Here is a 20,160-nt window from a genome sequence, read left to right on the forward strand (position 1 = left end):
AAAACACGAGTTATAACAAGTTTAATCACGTAATATATAACAAATCATTTTAAAAAATCCACTAATAAATTATAAAAACAAAACAAATATCATTCATTCATTCTTTATAACGTATATCATTCAAAACACAACTAAAAACACAACTAAATATCATTCAAAACACAACTAAAATCTAAAAAAAAAAAACACAACTAAAATCAGAAAAAAAAACACAACTAAATATCATTCAAAACACAACTAAAAACACAACTAAATATCATTCAAAACACAACTAAAAACACAACTAAAATCTGAAAAAAAAAACAAAAAAAAAACAACTAAAATCTGAAAAAAAAAAACACAACTAAATATCATTCAAAACACAACTAAATATCATTCAAAACACAACTAAAAACACAACTAAAATCTGAAGAAAAAAAAAACACAACTCAAATCCGAAAAAAAACGCCTTCGGGAGGTCGGATCTCGTCGGATCCAGTCGGATCCCGTCGGATCCCATCGGATTTGGTCGGATCCCGACCGAATCCGATGGGATCCATAAAAAATACACAGTTTTAAAAAAAAAAATTTCAACCCCGTCGGATCCCTCTCTCTCTATCCCATACCCAGATTTTAAAAAAAAAAATATTTCACTTTGAAGATCATCGGATTGTGTCGGATCCCGTCGGATTCGGTCAGATCCGACCGAATCCAATGGAATCCGACGGGATCCAAACACAAACCCATATTTTAAAAAAAAAATTTCACCATGACAAATCAACCCTAAATAACTAAAAACCACTCTAATCTTATATCCTATCAATCCTACACTAATCAAACCATGACAAAAGCATTAAAAAACTTACCTTTTTTTGTCATTTTGAGGTTTTGAAGGCTATGGAGGTTGATGGAGGTCGGATTTGTTGATGTCGGCGTCGGAGTTGGTGGTGGGCGTCGGAGGTGGCGAGGTCGGCGTCGGATTTGGTGAGGTTGGCGTCGGATTTGGTGATGTCGGGCGTCGGAATTGGTGAGAGCGTCTGATTTGGTGTGGAGAGAAAGTGAGAGAGTGAGAATGAAAGAGATGGAAATAGATGGAGATGAGGTTTATTTTGAATTGAGGGTATTTTTGTCCAAAATTGGTACAAAAGTCCAATTTTGGATATTTTTTAATTAACGGGTCTAATTGAGATATTTCCATAACTTTTAGGTCTAGAAAATGAAATTTCTCTATTTGAAATGTATTTCAATTCAATAAATTTCGTACATGGTTTTAGTGCAGAAATAAAAATACTAATGTCCTTGCTCGGGCTCATTATAATTTATTAAGTAAGTTTTTTCTAGGGTTATTAAGTTATATAGCCACACGGTTATAGTGAATTATGATATAGCCTACCTTTGGTTAATTTATTGTAAATAGCCAAGTGGACTTATTAACAAGTTAGTAAAAGACTTAATTAACCCAGTCAAACATGTAAAAAATAGGTAGTTAATAGATTGCCACGTATGCAAGTTGACTATTTACAAAGTATTTACCAAAGGTTGGCTAATTTACAATTCCTATAGTTTAGGTGGCTTACGTAGCCAATTTTTTGTTTTTTTTTTCTATCTTAACATAATTATGATATTTGACTTATGCAAACGGTATTGAATTCCTCAGTAATAAAAATAAAAATGTCTATGTTTCTAAAAAATACAAGGCGCGTATTGAGTTTAATTATAATGGTTTTAAAAAAAAGATAATATATATGAATAAATATGGATTTTCTAAAAAAAAAGAGAATAAATATTTATGAAAAACTAAAATATAAAAATAGTAGCTAAAGAAGGACAAGTACATTAAGTACACAAGAAGATATAAATCTCAGCAGGAATAACAATAATTAGAGAATAAAGAAAATCATTGAAGTTTATATCCATCTCTCGCGGTTGGAATGGAGAAGTGAAATCCTTCTAGACGACATGACTACAAAACGCGGTGGTTCTCACAATGAAGAGCATCATCACCCTCTTTTTTGACATGATGACAAAGACAACCTCGATAAGCACTTGAGAGAAGATGCGTGATGATTTGCATGTTTCCATCGTTCCACATATTCTCCATTGACTCAATATTTTTGTTCACACTTAGGGCGATGTCCACGACGCTCTTGATGTACAAGTTTGAGATGGGTGAAGATTCAATTAGTCGTACACGGGTCTTGAGACCCAACTTTATCGTTTTGGATGCATGGTTGGGCTCAAAGGCGGCTGAGGATGTCAGGTCACTTGAGGGTCCAAATTAGAGGTTACTTAAGAGAAATTTGTTAGACTTGTGTTGTTACTGGGTATTGGTTATTTTGTTTTGATAAAAGCTATTGGTCTAAAGATGTTGACAACATCTAGGCAGTGACATTAAGTTCACTTTCCATGTAATGTTTACCCTATTTGATATGGTTACACACTTAGGTTTTGAGATAGACATCACCGCTTAAAACCTTGTCCTAGGTGTGCATTTTACTCTGTTGTTACTGACTGTCATTGTTGGAGCTTTGTTCACAGAGTTGTTTTGAGTTGTTCTAATTATTGTAAAATATGAGAGGGGCTCAAATACAGGGGAGCATAGGTTAGAAATCTCTAGGGTAGTTTTGAAGTTAAGAAAACTTGGAAGGTGATCATCCATAGTTGTCCGGCATTGTACTTATTCTACCGTCTAGTGAAGTTCTCTTTTCACTAAGAGTATCATCCCTCCAGACGTATGCATGATAGGCCGAACTGGATTACCAATTCCTTGTCTCTTTACTTACTGTTTATTCACATTCCATAATCTGCAAAGTTGTTTCATAACTTGTTAGAACATGCTAAGAGACATCACAAAAATAGTACTTTAACTTTTTCAACTTGATCTCTATTTCTTTTGTATTTCTTTTTTACTTTATATCTTTATTTTCCTTAAATTCATTTGCGAAAGATATATAAGTACTAGTGACAGTATGTATATTTATACAATCAAGCATAAATCGCATAGATTTTTTGCAAATGAGCTTCGTTAGATATAAAATTTTCATATGATTTTATTGTATAAGAGTTCGTTAGGACTTTAGGATAGGGGTGGCAATTCGGGTCACGTGTCGTGTCCTATTTGTTTTCATGTATTTTTTGACAGACCCAAACCCGACCCATTTATTAATCGTGTCTAGGAGCAAAACCCAAACCCGACCCATTATGTTTTTGCCAAACCCAGACCCAACCCATTAAGACCCATTTATTAATCGTGTCTTAATGGACTATGTAACCCACGAACCCACTTAGACCCACAAACCCATTTAGACCACTAAACCCGTTTGAACACGTGAATCGGTTTAGGCCCTTACACATGTTTATTTCAAAATATTAAAATTCTCTAAATCAAATTAATTAAAAAATTAGTCATAATAAGTAATTAATAAAAATACTCCATATAATCAACTAAGCCACCAACATAATATTTGTAATACAAAAGAGAAGTTCAAACACAATCTTTCAAAAAGCAATGTATCTCCAACAGATCATTAACTAGAGATTATTCTATGTAAAGTGGATACACTTCACTTATAATTTGTATTGTATATAATATTTATTCTTATAATTTAATTTGATAGTTGTTTTTAATATTTTAACTGGGTCATTACGGGTTTGATCGTGTTTACCCATTTAATATTCGTGTCTAATCGGGTCCCAATGGGTTGTCGTGTTCGTGTCGTGTTCACCCGTTATTTAATCGTGTTAATCGTGTTCGACACGGATGGATCCAGATCCATTTAAGGTCGACTCAAACCTATTTAAACCGTGTCGTAACCGTGCCGTGTCTCGTGTCCGGCCCAAATTGCCACCCCTACTTTAGGATAATTTAACTGAGAGAGAAAGATATATATATATATATATATATATATATATATATATATATATATATATATATATATATATTAAGGATTTAGGACAAGCCTGGAATTTTAGAGACAAACAACAACAAAAGTGATCTGGCCTAAAAGACATAGACCGATATAGCGACTTATAAAACCTTGAAATGGCCTGCATACCACGGGGAACGGTGACAACGCACATAGCTCGAAGTCACATGATCGAATAACTAAACCTTTAAGGATCAACCCCAATATCCCCCATAATCTTCTTTATCAATAAGCAAAAAAGAATTAATACGTATATCACACAATGCAATGTTATAATAAGGCTATAATTCCTTTTTAAAATATCGGTAAAGCTTTCATTACTAAACCAAATCTATCACTAAACCTCCCGCAAAGGGAGCAAAAAATTTCCAGCGTAATAGAAAACAAACATGGCCAAATGATGTCCCCACTGATAGATCTGATGGGACATCTCATTCCCTGATCTCGGAATCCATAAAGAGTTCTTGCTAAACTCTTTACACCAAATAGAATAAACTCAAACAAGGGCGTGAGATGCCAATTTGGATACTCTTTGAGATCTTTCATACCCTTCGCAATCGGTTTGTCATCGCTCCTGATACACACAAAATATAACGACATGAGCATCACTAATTTGACTGCCAAAAACTCCCCCTAACATCTCTACCTCCATGGCTAAATCCCCCTAACCCAATTATGCCAGACCCACATCACATCTCTACTCTCATCTCGTGCGACCATCCCAACCGTTACCTCTCCATGATGGAAAGTACGTAGCATCCATATTGATCGTGCACTCTCCTTCACTGGTTCTTTTCCATATGATGAGAACCTAACGAGGTTCTGCCACCCGATGTTGGACATCGTCGCGGTTACGTGTCACAAGATACTCTTGCACCCGACTCTGAATGTACCCTTAAACATCATATCATTCATTTGCATCCATATTTCATCCATGATGAGCTTCGCTTGACCATGAAAACATCATCCATATTACCTTAGCCATTACTCGTCCCATCCAAACGCAACAAAAATTCCACCGAAAGAAATCTTGATTGATTTCCTGCTATGTCCCGAAAAATAATCAATGCCACGGCAAGCCATCACTTAAATAGACTTGTTAATCACTCAAATTCTTGTAAATATATTAATTATCGTATAAAAGGGATGAAGGTATAAGCGTTATCTATAAATGTTATGCTTGTACAGTATAGAGAAGGGGAGAATGAGCCAAGAAAAAAAAGGAAAACTTGTTTTATAATTTCATGGGTATGCTTTTTCAAAAGTAGGCATGAAAGAGAAAATCATTGATTTTGATTAAAAATAAAAGAGAATGTGTACTTTAATATATTATTATTTTCTACATAAAAATTATCTGTTTAGAGCATCTCCAATTATACCGGCTAAATTTTAGTTAATAAGGCTAAAACATTACTTAAAGGTAACATATATTATTTTAATAGTATTGTATTGTATGTTGTTTTAATGAGATTTATGTTGAAAGAAAAAAAAAATCATTTTTTCCCTAACTAGCTACTTGTGGCTTAGTCAAAATTGATAAGTTATAACAGACAATGATTTAGTTATTCTCTTGGAGTGTATATACAAGCCATTTTTTTTTAGTTAAAGAGAAAGAAATAAGTTATAATAGAGACATACCAAAAAATAATATATTATAAATCTTAGCTATTATAGCTAAAGAGGAAGATATATCTAGCATGGTTGGAGTTGCTCTAATTATATTATTTACTAATCAAGGTTCGAAATGTCGTTTTTATTGCCGTTTCGAGTCTCCTGATTTACGGAAAATCGTCATGCCGATGAAAAACCGAACGGAAAAATTGTGGAAAAGGGCAAGCGAAATGCCGTTTTCGATGGAAAACCGACGTGCCGACGAAAAACCGAACGAAAAAAATGTGGCAAAATATATTTCAAATATATACATGTAATATATATACATTGTATGTAATACATATATATATTTCAATTTTTAAACATATATATATTGAAATAATTTTCTATTGTTCAAGTTTCGGCTTATTTCAATAATGTTGCTATATATAAGTTGCTGTAGTAGATTTTTATACAGAGTTTAGAGAATCTTGTATTCAATGCAGTCATGCAGGCAAACGACCCCGTGGATCTCTTCCTCTTACCAGGTAAAAAAAACTGCAGCAGCAAAAAAAAAAATGACACAAAAAAATGACAACAAAAACGAAAAACGACGAAAAACGACAAAAATCGGCGAAAAACGACGACGAAACGAAAAAATAGCTTTCGTCGGCCGAACACCTTCCGGCAGCGACTTCTTCGCCAGAAATCGACGAAAATCGTTGACATTTAAAACCATGCTTATAATTATATCAACCATTTGAATTATATATGATCAATATATATACACAGGTGGAACTTGCTAAGGACAATCTGCCATGTTCCCTGAACTTTTAAAAATTAAAAATTATACTCTAAATTTAACTATTTTTTATGTTTACCCCCAAAAATTATATGATTTTTTTTTATATATACCGGTTTTGAATAAAAAAAAATTGTTCACACCCCTTATAAAATCTAAGAACAAATAAATCAAATTTGGCTCCCCTTGCTCATGGCCACTATAAATAGATACACTTATGTTCTTTCCATTTGTATACGTATTATTATCCCCTCTATTTATGTCGTCATTTTTAAAAGACTGTAATTAAGGTAACATATAGCTAATTAGAGTGCTTGCATTTGCATGCACAGTTTTTTACTTTTTTTTCCCCGTAAAAAAAATGATCTTTTCATTATACAATGAGCGATAATGGGTTTGCAGATCAGCCATTCACTCGACTCCAAGCCAACCGAGCCTAGCTGCCAACTATTCAGCCAAAAAATAAAGCACTGTTTACCACTAGCATAAGGAATAATAAATGAATGCTAATATTGTCGATGGACGTCGATGTCACTAGCATGACCATTTGATGAAATGGAACGTAAGGAAATTGATCAATTTTAACAGCGAAAAGAGCCTATAGATATATACTCAACTCATAACTATACAGACTCGAAAAATCACCACTGAATATGCATGCACAATTAGCTATTATCTACAATTAAGCATCAACAGTAATCAAAGCGGCTCAATCCATATTCTTGTATTTTTAAATGTTGTAGGGCTTGACCAAACGTCTCACAACATGAATTTGCAACTTTCATGCAACACCTGTATGAAAAGTACACTATTTTCGGAAGAACAATATATCAAATAGAACAGGGATGATGAGTAATGCTAACTGGCTTCGTTACTTAACGGAAGCAACATACAGCAACGGAGAGAACTCTTTTGCTCCGGGGCGGAATGTGTTTTACACGAGAGCAACAACTTGTGTCATTTAATTCTTTTTCGCTGTAGTCATTCTATTTCGACTACGGTTTCGTGATTGACAACTATCACACTGGAACCTTTTCATTTTGCCTAAAACTTCAATTTTTTTTAATTATAGATTACTTTGATTTAGTGGAGTATTTACGTACCTAATTATTTAAGACTACAATAATAAATAGTAATTTAACATTATTTCTGATTTTATAATTTAATAATATAGACTACCGATTGTTGTAGTCTTGCGACAATATTTCACCCAATTTTAATTTTATAATTTAATATAGCAAATAGAAATATTAAATGCAATCATAATAAATACTATTCAATAATACCATAAAAAAATATACTATGTCATGAATTATGTTTAATCTATATTATACTAAGTGTTGCTCTTATAACACTCAAATATATTGTGTTGATCTTGTAACACTCAAATAAGAATAAGAGCAACACTTATATGCTACAAGTCGTTAATTCATTGCATAGAAAAATAAAGGGAAAATATCAACAGTATCCCTTCAGTTTAGTCAAAATGCGCGATTTATACCCCCAATTTTTAGAAATATCAGACATATCTTTTCAGTTTAATATAAATGACATATATCTCTCCTAAAAATATGTTATATTTCAAATACCACCCCTTTCGTTTATTTTTTTACAAAAAATAATTTGAATTCTCCAAAATACCCCTAATAGAATAAATATTTATTTACTATTTTATTAAAAAAAATTAAAACTTCTCTTATAAATAAAAATCCTTAACTTTTTATAAAGGAAATTTTTAATTTAATTTTTTTTATATATAATATAGAAAATAAAAAATTATTTCATTAAGGCTATTTTGGAGAATTCAAATTATTTTTGTAAAAAAATAAACGAAAAGGGTGGTATTTGAAATATACCATATTTTTAGGGGAGACATATGTCATTTATATTAAACTGAAAGGATATGTCTGATATTTCTAAAAATTGAGGGTATAAATCGTGCATTTCGATTAAACTGAAGGGATAATGTTGATATTTTCCCAAAAATAAAAAAGGAACGACCGTGAGCAACCATTACTTGTCAACGAGCTCTCGATACACAGATTCTCATCACTGCTGCTGCGTCACCATTATTTCATAGCTGAACTAATAAGCCTAGCGCCAATTAGTTTAGCTGATAATTGGTGACAAAAAAAAATCAAGCAGAGTAAATAACATTGTTTTGGGTTCATATTGTTTTTGCTCTAGCCCAAACTACTGCGATGGTATTGAAATCATTATTTTCGATTCACATTGTGAGTACTGCTGAGAACTTGTCACTTATGAATGAGTAAGACAAGGAAAAAAACAATAACAAACAATGAACCACATCTATATCAGCTTTTCTAGCAAATTCACAAACAGATAGAGTGCATTAGATATGAGCATCACACACATCACATTATCAATGACAATGAACCTAGAGAACTATATACACGTATTTGTTCATCTAAATAAATATCAACAACAACAAAAAAAGTAATGTTATAAGCATAGAGCCACTTAAGAATGTTACAGTAAAGCCACAAATATGAATTGCATTCACACACACACACAAGAGCAGTATAATATATATATATATATATATATATATATATATATATATATATATATATACTAGGCGTAAAACGTGCTTCGCACGTGGGGATAAGAAATTAGTTTGGCAAGCGACGAAATAAAAGAGTAAAAAGGTAAACTGATATTAGATAACATATATATACCATCAATACTTATAGTACTTGAAACAAAAGTTCTAATAATACAGACAATACCAAAACGAGCACACTGATATTAGCTAACATATATACCATCAATACTTACAGTACTTGAAACAAACGTTCTAATACAGATAATACCAAAACCATAATTTACAACACACCTAGAGGATAGTTAACGTAGTTTTAACTAAGATAGGCGGAGTTGTATGATGCCCTTATAGTGAATATGTATAATAAAAAAACAAACCAAAGGCAGTTTCAGTTGCCAAAAAGCTCCGGTGGGTTGAACTTGATCAAACCATATTAACAAAAAAAAAAAAAACTCCAGTTGAAGTCTTGTTCTTAGATCAGTTTATGTTTCTTTGAAGTTGATGAAGCCTCACCTAATATATTAGATTGTTTTTCTGTTTTTTTTTTTTTAGCATTGACGATAACTTCAAAAAGATCATAGACCTGATTGATATTGTATTGTGGGTCTGGGGTTGTTGTTGTTGTGTTTTTTTGGAGGAAAAATGCTTTCACACATCCTTCTTTAGATTTGAACACCTTTTGTGCAGAGTCAGTTGCACCCTGAGAGAGGAAAATGCGACGCAAGATGATGTGTTATTGGTAGTTTGAATAGAATGAAGCAGAAGATATTTTAGGGTTTAATTGATATACGTACTTGTTCTATAAGCTTTGGTATTTCTGTGGCTTTACATGAGAAAAGCTTTCTGCAGTAAATTCAAAGCAAGTAGCATTGATGGTGTCGTTGTTTACTTCGTTAGTCAGTGTAACCTGGACCCATAAGCTGTAGATGAAACAAATTATTTTTTCTGTGTATGAAAAATGGAGTGACATGAAAGAATGAAATCAGATAAATTTTATCTTACCATGGGACAACTGAATTTTTCTTTGTATTGCAGTTGAAGCAATCAAAGTAACGATTTACTTTTAAATTTGTTCTTTTTTTTGCAGTTGCTGCAGCCATAGTAATAGAAACTTTGATGGATGTTTGTTATTGAGAGTTTGGCTCTAACCCAATTGCTTCGAACTTTTGTGTCCTGAAAATGTTGACATAAGTTATATAATAAAGATTTCAGTGTAGATATCTAATTATAGCAGTACAGATCTTTGTTTCATTAATGAGTATTTTTTTTTATCATCTTAGCTAAGCATTAGTCATATAATTAGAGTCATGTATTAAACAATGAGCTAATAATGATTCAGTATGAGTTATGTAATATAGGAGTAAAGTAGTAAGCATTATAGTGAATTCAATAGAGATTTAAAAAAAGCACTAAAACGATTCATCAAAGTAATTAAAAGAGCAACAAAGTTTATACTTTCATGTGAACAGTAGATAGTGTAAAGTAGTTTGACATTAAGAACTGTAATTTTAGTATCACCAACCTTTTCACTCAGATGTAGAAATTCACTCAGGTTGATTATGTCTCTTTCACATGGCTACGGAAGAGGCTGTGAAGGTATATTTTTTGTGTGTTTTGCCCATGAATGTAAAGCTAATGCATTGTTTATTTTACTGGAAAAAGTAATTTTGGAAAAAATAAGGTGTTAAATAAGTGCTGAATAATAATTTTCAGAAGGTCAAATAGTTATGTGAATATTGAAGAATATACCAAATTGCTAATCTCTTTGCCGCTGAGAAATTTGAATTCAAGAAGATTGAGCTTGTTGTTCTTGTAGATAAAACGACGTTGCCTACAAAATTAAATAAATGTAGTAATATTATTACATTATAGATGTTATACATGGTGTGTTGATTTAAGTCATACCTTGGAAATTCATTGCTCGTAATCTTGTGCCGACTATGATTGGATTTGTATCCACAATAGCCTTGATAGCAGCTCCTTCTGTTGTGACGTGGTTATCCCACAGTGCAAGTGAAATGACTTCATTACTGTAGAGAAAAGTAACGTTCCTTTTGTTTCACATTAGATTATGTTGTATAAAGAACGAGTTATGTAAATTGATATCGTACCTTTCGTCAATCAGTGTAATTCGTTGGAAGTCGGATTGCTTTTTGATCTCTTTTTCTGAGATTTGTAAAACTATCCCAACAACATCTTGGAAAACAGAAAGATATGGTGAAAATAGAGATTAGCGTAATTTGAGACTGATTTTGAAAACATTATTTATGATAATTGATGTATGAAAATGCTTACTCAGGTCTATATCGTTGTTGAAGTAATTTTTGCACCGTTGCAAAGGCGTGAAAGTATAACTTTGATCAAGCAGCGACATATTATCTTCCTCAACTTCTTCAATGTGCATTTCTTGTTTGAATGTTAGGTGCAGATTAGTTTCAAACTGTTGATATTCTATTTTCTCTCGCTCCACTATAGCATTTGATACCAAATATGTTTTCCCTAGTTGGAGAGTATGCTTTAGTAGTTCTATGTCTTCATTGAAGAGAGTCCCTCTTATTTTGCTGCCCTGAATCATTTATATAAAAAGAGAGTTAATAAAGACATAAATATGACATAAATTTTAACAGTTGATAAAGAGGTGATAAGCTATTATGAGCTATGAAATTAACAAAAAAACATATATGTCATGTGGATTAATAAGAATCTGAAATGTGTAATTAGTAGTGTGAATGTATTTTATGTTCTATAGGATTTATTTACATCTCTGTTTATAGTTAATATAAAAGAGAAAGCCTTATAATTCAACTTTTCATTTGGTTTAAAAATAAAGATTAGATGGTATATCTTTTCATTTAAATAAGTATTCTATCTCAATTGAAAAAGCAAATATATTTTTAAAGTTTTATAATTAAGCTTTTCATTTGGTTTAAAATTTAAGATTAGATAGTATATCTTTTCATTTAAATAAGTATTCCATCTCAATTGAAAAAGCAAATAAAACTGGAAATTCTGTTAGTACTTGTTCATCAACAAGTACCAGGTTCTGATGAGCTTTATCAGGGGTGTTGCCTCTTCTAGGGTCCTGTTTTTCAGCTACCGTTAATTTATAAGTCCATAACCTTTCCCTTGGTATTAGATCTGCTATAAACTTCGTTTCTTGAATGTTTTGATCAGCAGGACCTTTACCTTTGCTGTTCACTGAAGATGAGCTGCAAAAAATGGTTGATCAGCCAATGACATAGTAATTTATAGTGGCGTTAAAATTTTGAAATATAACACCTTGAAGACGAAGGCATGATTCTTTGCTGAAGTAAAAAGTAATTGTTTTTTTTTTTTTGTATTTTTTGTTGATAGAAGTGGAGTTTTATAACTCTTGAAGAATTCTACTGAATAAATTAGAAATAGTTGATTTAAGGTTAAGTTGATGACAAGTGATGTGGTAACAGAGGTTGAGATTTAGTTAGTGGGTTTAAGTTGTAAAAAGATGACAAGTGTTAACTTATTCAGTTGAGTAGTGGCCATAGGTAGAAGGTTATTCATCGACCATAATTTGAGAGCATTAGCTCAATTCTAGTGGCTACCATAATTTTGAAATATAACTCTTGATAATGCGACGTATAATTGACCGTGTGAAAATACGGGTTGTGGTAAATATAAACCAACATATTCCAAGGTTTGCGGTGTCAAGGCAGTGAGAAAATCTAGAATTGAAATCAGCCAAGGTGCGGATAACAGGAGCGTAACGAGAAGATGGAGAAGAAGAAGAAGAAAAAGGAAACGTGAAAAGGATATCAAACCTAGAATAAAATTTATATAATTCAAATCGCGATGTAAAATTTATAGGAGTCCTCGCGACGTCTCAGAACTTCGTGGGACGCGTAGGATGCGTAGGCGATTTCCTGTTAGAAATCGCGGACGCGTCTAGTGTGCAAGACGCGTAGGGGATTTTCAGTGGAAAACCCTAGGAGCGTCCCTGGGAACTAGTCTCGGCGTTCGATCAGAGGGAGCGACGTCCGGGAGTCCCCGAGAGTGCTTCGGAACCTCTGAGAATGAAAGAAACTCGTAGAGAGTGCTTCAGGCCAGAGATGGCATCAAGAGAAGCGAAGGAGAGCGAGAATTCGAGCGAATCAATAGGAATGAATAGGATGGCTTCCCCCTCAATGAGAGGGGGTATTTATAGTAGTTGGAGGGCCTTAGGAGACTCATTTCTCGTCCATGTGGGACTGGGGGCGCGCGCCATGCCAAGAGGAGGAGCGCAGTGTGCGCGTGTGCGCAACCCGCGGCGCGTGCCTGGCTGCCCGTTTCTGGGCCTTTACGGCCTTTGTTTTGTTTGGCCCGTTGGGCTGTCGGGATCCGGATATCATGCTAGTCGCGTGAAATATAAAAGCCTCCACTCGTGAAGGGTGACTCAACTCGAGGAGCGAGGCTCGACTCGAGGAGAACGACTCGAGGCTCGACTCGAGAAGAACGACTCGATTCGAGGAGCGAGACTCGACTCAAGGAGAATGACTCGATTCGAGGAGCGAGGCTCGACTCAAGGAGAATGACTCGACTCGAGGAGAATGACTCGACTCGAGGAGAATGACTCGACTCGAGGAGCGAGGCTCGACTCGAGGAGAAGGACTCGACTCGAGGAGTTAGGCTCGATTCGGGGAGAGTGACTCGACTAGAGGAGCGAGGCTCGACTCGAGGAGAGTGACTCGACCCGGGGAGCTGAAAGCTTCGTCACGAGGGCTTGCTAGCAACTCATGACGGAAGGCTTGCCACTCTTCAGGACCTCCGGCCTGATCATCGGCCCTTTGAGTGGCGCGTCTTCTCGACGTTTCGGGTTTTCCGAAAACGACCGACAACATATATATATATATATATATATATATGTGTGTATATTGAATTCCCAAAGGCTAAAAAAGGTCCACAACATAAACAAAAAAATGCCATTTAACCTCAGGCCCACTGCCAAAAAAAAATCTATAGCAAAGCTCCCAATAATCTTAAGCATACCTCATGTAATATATATATATATATATATATATATATATATATATATCTCCTATATTATAAGTACGTAATGTTCACCTTATTTTTTCCAATCAAATTGATTCATCTGGGGGCAAATGAAAGGCTGCCAGTTGTCGCACAGTTGTAAGCTTACTCATAACATAAACAGCATGAACGATCGACATGTTTGATGCTTATTCCTAATATCTAAACTTCATTTATTTTTTCTCTGATGGAGCACAGACTCTATATAAATGGGACATTTCTTCTTCTCCATTCTTCCTCACCGCCTATCTCCCCCACCTCACCTCACCGCTCTCTTTCTCTTCCTCCATATCTCACCAACTCTCGCCCCCTCTCTCCTCTGCTCGCCCCCGGCCGCGAGCGGACCCTGAACAACGCCACCACCCTCTCCCCCTCTTCCTATCTCACCCGCTCCCTCTCCTTCGTCCTCTCTTCCTCTCTCCCGCGCGAGCGCCGACCCCGACTGTGCGCGCGCCTTTGCCGACCGCGCAAGCAACGACCAGGCGCCGCCATCTCTCTCTCTCACCTGTTGTCTCTCTGTCCCCGCGCTCACCCGACGCGCGCTTCCGACTCGAGCACAGCGCGAGTACCGACGAGCTCCGAGTCCTCTGCGCGACTTGACATGACTCCGACGCCCGCGACCCCGAGTTTCCCTCCTTCACCGAGCCTCTGCGAATCCACGCGCACCCGACCCGAGCCCTGCGCGCCTCGACAGAGCTCTGACGCCTGCGACGAGCCCCGTTCTGTCTCCGACGACAAGCTGTGACAGGTGGAGGTATAGTCGTCGTTACCTCTGTGAAAGGCGTGTTTTTATTTTGTGTGGTTTCCTGGTTTGAATTTGTTGTGTGGTTCGGCTACGTTTAGTCTGTGTTTAGTGTTTGACTGAGTATGATTTGGGTGGACTGAGTTGTGCTTGTATGTGTCTTGATGTTGCTTAAGTTGAGGTATCGATTATGGTTGTCTGGGACTGGGAGTTGAAACCAAAAATAAAGAATGCAAGACTAGATTTTTAATCCCATTAAAATACTTTCGGTACGCATGTATATTACTGACTATGAATGCATATATTAGTAATAATATATTATATACATATATATGATAGTAATACGCCAAGATCATTCTTATTTAGACTCTTTCTTGTAAATGCTAAATCATTAATAAAAATTGAACGTTCATTCATTCTTCCTTGTCTGTTTTAAGCTTTATGATAATCTATAGTCTTTAGTCCTTAAACAAACCTAACAACATATTAAGAGACAAATGCAGATTTGCATGAACAAACTCTTCATGGTTTGCCTAAAACTGCATATTCACAATCTAAGGATCAAAGGACTATTGATCTCAGTACGAATGTTAGGAGAATCTATGATGTTTGATTATGGGGCATTGAGAGTTGGAGACTCTGTAGTTCTTCTAGGTATCTTCTGAAGGTACTAAATTGACCAGTGCACTTCTAGAGACAAAATAAGAACAAACCATTTAACCTTTTATGTATCGAAGTCACTACGTATGAATTGCATCATGCTTAACTCAATCCTGAAATGAGACATGTCATTTCATAGCTTACGTATTCTCATTTGAGAAAGTCAGATTTCGGATTCACTATGTGATTCTGAACATGACCTATTGGTAAAGTACTAAGTTATGAAAATGTCATGAGTAAATTTGTGAAGATCTCATAGATATGGAATTCATGTACAAGATTGCTGAAATGCAATGTATATCACATCATGCTTTGTTCCTTGGAATGTGAATAAATGAAATGGCCAGTGTCCAAATTGAGTCATGACTTTTTTGGATGAATCAAAGTGACTTGTTAGCTCATCGTCAATACAGTGTTTCTAACTTATTCACAAGCGACAAAGGAGTTGAGGAAATAACAACTAGAAGGGTAAAATGGTAATTTTGTAAATCCCGAATAGCTGATGATATTCATGAAGGGTAAACATAGATAATATTCAGTGGATCCACTCATCACAATTAAGTTGAATTATTGAGTAGAAAATAAATTCATTTGAACCGAGAGTTTCTCAGTGTCTACTCTTTAGTGGAGTCAGTTGACATTAAGCTAAACTTGGAAAATGTTTGTGAACTTTTGAGTCCAAGTATTTTAGCTCAAGCTTTGTTCATTTGGATCCATGAGGTCACTGTCACAAATCATATCGAGTAGGAATAGTTAAACTAGAAGCTAAGTCAAAACAAGAACGATACAAGTTTTATGAAAATTGTCTAAAGGGTATTTTTGTCTTTTTGGACATAGGACGAAATGAATGTCAATAAATTTTTTGACATTGTCATATGCTGACAAATGAAGTTAAAATCACACGGCCAAGTTAAATAATTTTGTGCATACCATAGAGAGAAAGAGGAAATTATTTCGGCCAAACAAGTCAAGGGAGAAGCAAACAAAAGAGGAAACAGATCCAAGGAGTTATGAAGACTCTCTTGGCCGTGTGCCTATAAGGAAATAACACTACTACAAAACAAGGATTCTACAACGCTTAAAATCCGTTGTGGAATGATTCTACAACGCTTGTCAAGCGTTGTAGAATCCTGCGTTGTAGAAGCTTCTACAACGCTTAAATATCCGTTGTAGAATCCAAGGGGCTTCTACAACGCTTAAATATCCGTTGTAGAATCCAACTTTCTACAACGGATATCTAAGCGTTGTGGAACCTCCTACAATGGTATAAGTCCATTGTGAAATTTCTAAATAATTAAAAACTTCCCGTCGCGGCGACATATAATTTTCACCGCGGCGAGATTTTATACAACGGATAGGATATCCGTTGTAGTATCAACTCGCCGCGGCGAATATTACACGTCGCCGCGGCGGGAATGTCGCCGTGGCAACGTCAAATCTTAGCCGCGGCGACATGATTCTACAACGGATAATTATGCGTTGTAGGAAGGTGGTGAATTTGTTTTTAAAAACTCGCCGCGGCGAAGAAAAAATCTCGCCGCGGCGAGACTAAGATTTCTAATTTTCCTGCTCTCGGTATCTTTTCTCGCCGCGGCGAATAATATTTCTCGCCGCGGCTTGAATTACTTGCCGCGACGAGAAGTATAGTTTGCCGCGGCGAGAGTATTTTCTTTTCAATCCAAAATCTGTTTTAATACGGTATAGCAGCACCTGAAAATAATCTTCAATACCAAAAATAATATCCTCAGTTTCAAAACATTCAAAATCTAATATATACATCTACAACCAATCCATAATTCAATAAAAAAAACTAGCTAATCATCACAGTTAATAAATGTTTGTACATAACTTACCCATTCTTCCCGAACTCTCTCTAAATCCTCCTTTGTATAGGACTTCTTATTTTCTAATTTTCCTACACCTCCTACGACTATATCACGCATATAAGAAATCACAAAATACCCGCATTCCGTGTTTCCCGTTTGTCTCGGAGCGTCCCAAGCCTTGATGTACGTTGATTGCCCGTTACTATGGGCGTTTTGATGCTCGAGCTTGAAATCAACAAGAACCCTATATAACACGGAGATTATAAGAGAAAAAACATCTAGAACGATTTATAATAAAAATTATTTAAGAAATCAAAATATTACCTTTTTATCAATCGATTTAAATCGATTGGGATTTTATTTCTAAACGGGTCAAAGAACATAGCGCTATTTCTCCAAAGGTCGAGGACAACGAGCATCCAATACGCACCTTTGTTATACGGCATCAAAACTAGTTCACCAAATTTGCAATGTCGTACCACGTTTCCAACGTCCTTGACTCGTTTTGACAAATAAGCCTCCTCGTCGTCATTTTCGATGTACGAACTTAAGCTCGGATTTATAAAACAATAATTTCGAGTCTTCTTCGCCTTTTCTAGCCTCGAGCGTAGATAGCTATGACAAACAAATATTTAGTTGATCAAAACACTAAATATTGAATATTGATATTAAAAAACGCACATAAAGAAAACTCTTACTCCATATAAACCGTTATGCTCCCCGCGCCAATTTCCAAGTATTGCAAAAAATCGGAAACGTCTTCAAATGACACCGGAATCGGGATAGCCGCGATACTTGGACTAACATTGACCATAATCACATCCCCTTCCGGTAACATTACTTTGTTGGCATGTTGAGCGAGCAATCGATACTTGGGATTAATCACCTTGTACGAAATCTTCTTAGCATCATCGATGCTAACTTCACTCTCAAAACCGAGCTTTGAGAGTTGTTTGACAACCGGACCGCGACTCTCTATTCCCGTGTCCATTTCTATGAGTCTCTTCGGCCACGAGACAAACCCGCCTATAGCATCTTCAATGGTTTGAGCTTCTTCGGTGGGAATTGGCAATTTTGCTTTTTTAATCAAAACCCCCAAAACGGCCACGCGTAAATTTCCTTCCTCCAAAGGTGAGAAATGAACTACGCCTCCATTCATGTACGCTCGCCCATTTGCAACATGAATTGTGCCTCCTTTCACAACATCACCAATGAAAAGAAGACACTCGACGCTTTCATCCGAACTCGGTGTCACCGGCGTGGTTGGATTCAAAGAGCAACTAGCACGAACACTATTGGGTTTTTCCACAACGACATGATCGATCTTCGGACAATCATCAACGATGTTAGGATCGATCTTCGGACGATCACCAACATCGTCGTGTTCTAAGCAAATCACGAATATATATCAATATATTAATACCAAAATATTTAGCTTTATAGATAAAAAAAATAATGAACATACCTAAAGAGACCGCGTCATTAACGTGTTCTTCAACGTTTGCCATCTCTTCATCATCAACAACCTTGTCCTTGAGATTCTCTTCCACACGCTCGACACTAGGCGACTCGATATTAGTATCTCCGACATTAATGCTTGTTGGAATCGATCTAGGGTTTGAGAAAATAATTAACGCTTCGGTAAGCGGCGGAATTTTAAAAATTTTCTTTTACAAGTAAAAACGGTTTTTACTAACCTAGACAAGTGCAAGTACATGTAATTAAAAACCAATATGAGCTAGAAGTTTACTAACCTTTCTTGAAGCTTGAACTTTGAAGAAGCTTGTGGAAAGTTTGCAACGCTCGTCTCCCCTCGCAACACGTCTCTCTTTCTTTCCTCGGCACCTCGAGCAACCACGAAAGTTTCTATCACTAAATCACTCGAAAAGAAGGAATCAGTGAGTGGGCACTTTTAAACGCTACGACTTAAGAACGAGTCTCGAAGTCGCAGAGCTAAACACTAGGTCGAGTGAGGACCTAGGTGCCAAAACAAGAAAAATCGAAAATAAACTAGAAAGAGAGAGAGAGAGGAGTTCGGCCAAGTTCTAGAGAGAGAGTCTCTCAAATCTCTTAAACTTGGATGAATTAAATGTGAGGAATGAGGCTCCTATTTATAGGAGAGGTCTCACCTTCAATAAGGTAGTTTCCTCTTCTATAGAATATCACATATTCATGAGCAAATATTGCCCATTTCCCTCTTATTCCACACGGCCAAGGCAGCCTTCTAGAAGGCTTGGATTTGTTTCATTTTTGGTTCCTTGCCTTGCCTTTCTCTTACTTGGCCGATTACTCTAGTGCATCTACATGCAAATTTGTTTCCTCTTTTTCTTTTGGCAAGTATCTTGATACATTTATGCACAAAATATTTTCTCTTTCCTTGGGTATTATGGGCGCCCAACATGTCTAGAAAAAAGGCTTCTAGAATTTTCTTCACTTGTTCAAGACAACATAAGAAAAGGCCCATTTAGAATTTTCAATAAAATTCTTATGAAATGAAATTAATTCACAAGGCCCAACAATCAAGTTATGGCCGAGTGACATTAAGTCATCAAATGAACTTGTCAAAATTTATTGACATCCATTTCATCCATATGTCTCAAAAGACAAAAATACCCTTTCGACAATTTTCGTTCTTGTTTTGACTTAGCTTCCAGTTTAACTATTCCTATCGATGTGATTCGTGACAGTGACCTCATGGACCCAAATGAACAAAGCTTGAGCTAAACACTTGGACTCAAAAGTTCACAAACCTTTTCCAAGTTTAGCTTAATGCCAACTGACTCCACTAAAGAGCTGACACTGAAAATCTCTCGGTTCAAATGAATTTATTTTCTACTCAAGAATTCGACCTAATTATGATGAGCGGATCCACTGAATATTATCTATGTTTACCCTTCATGAATGTCATCAGCTAGTCGGGATTTACTAAATTACCATTTTACCCTTCTAGCTGTTATTTCCTCAACTCCTTTGTCGCTTGTGAATAAGTTAGAAACAATGTATTGACGAGGAGCTAACAAGTCACA

Source organism: Urtica dioica, chromosome 4 (assembly GCF_054948205.1).
Source record: "Urtica dioica subsp. dioica isolate 48M chromosome 4, U.dioica_male_clone48M_v1_H2, whole genome shotgun sequence".
NCBI classification, from domain to species: domain Eukaryota; kingdom Viridiplantae; phylum Streptophyta; class Magnoliopsida; order Rosales; family Urticaceae; genus Urtica; species Urtica dioica.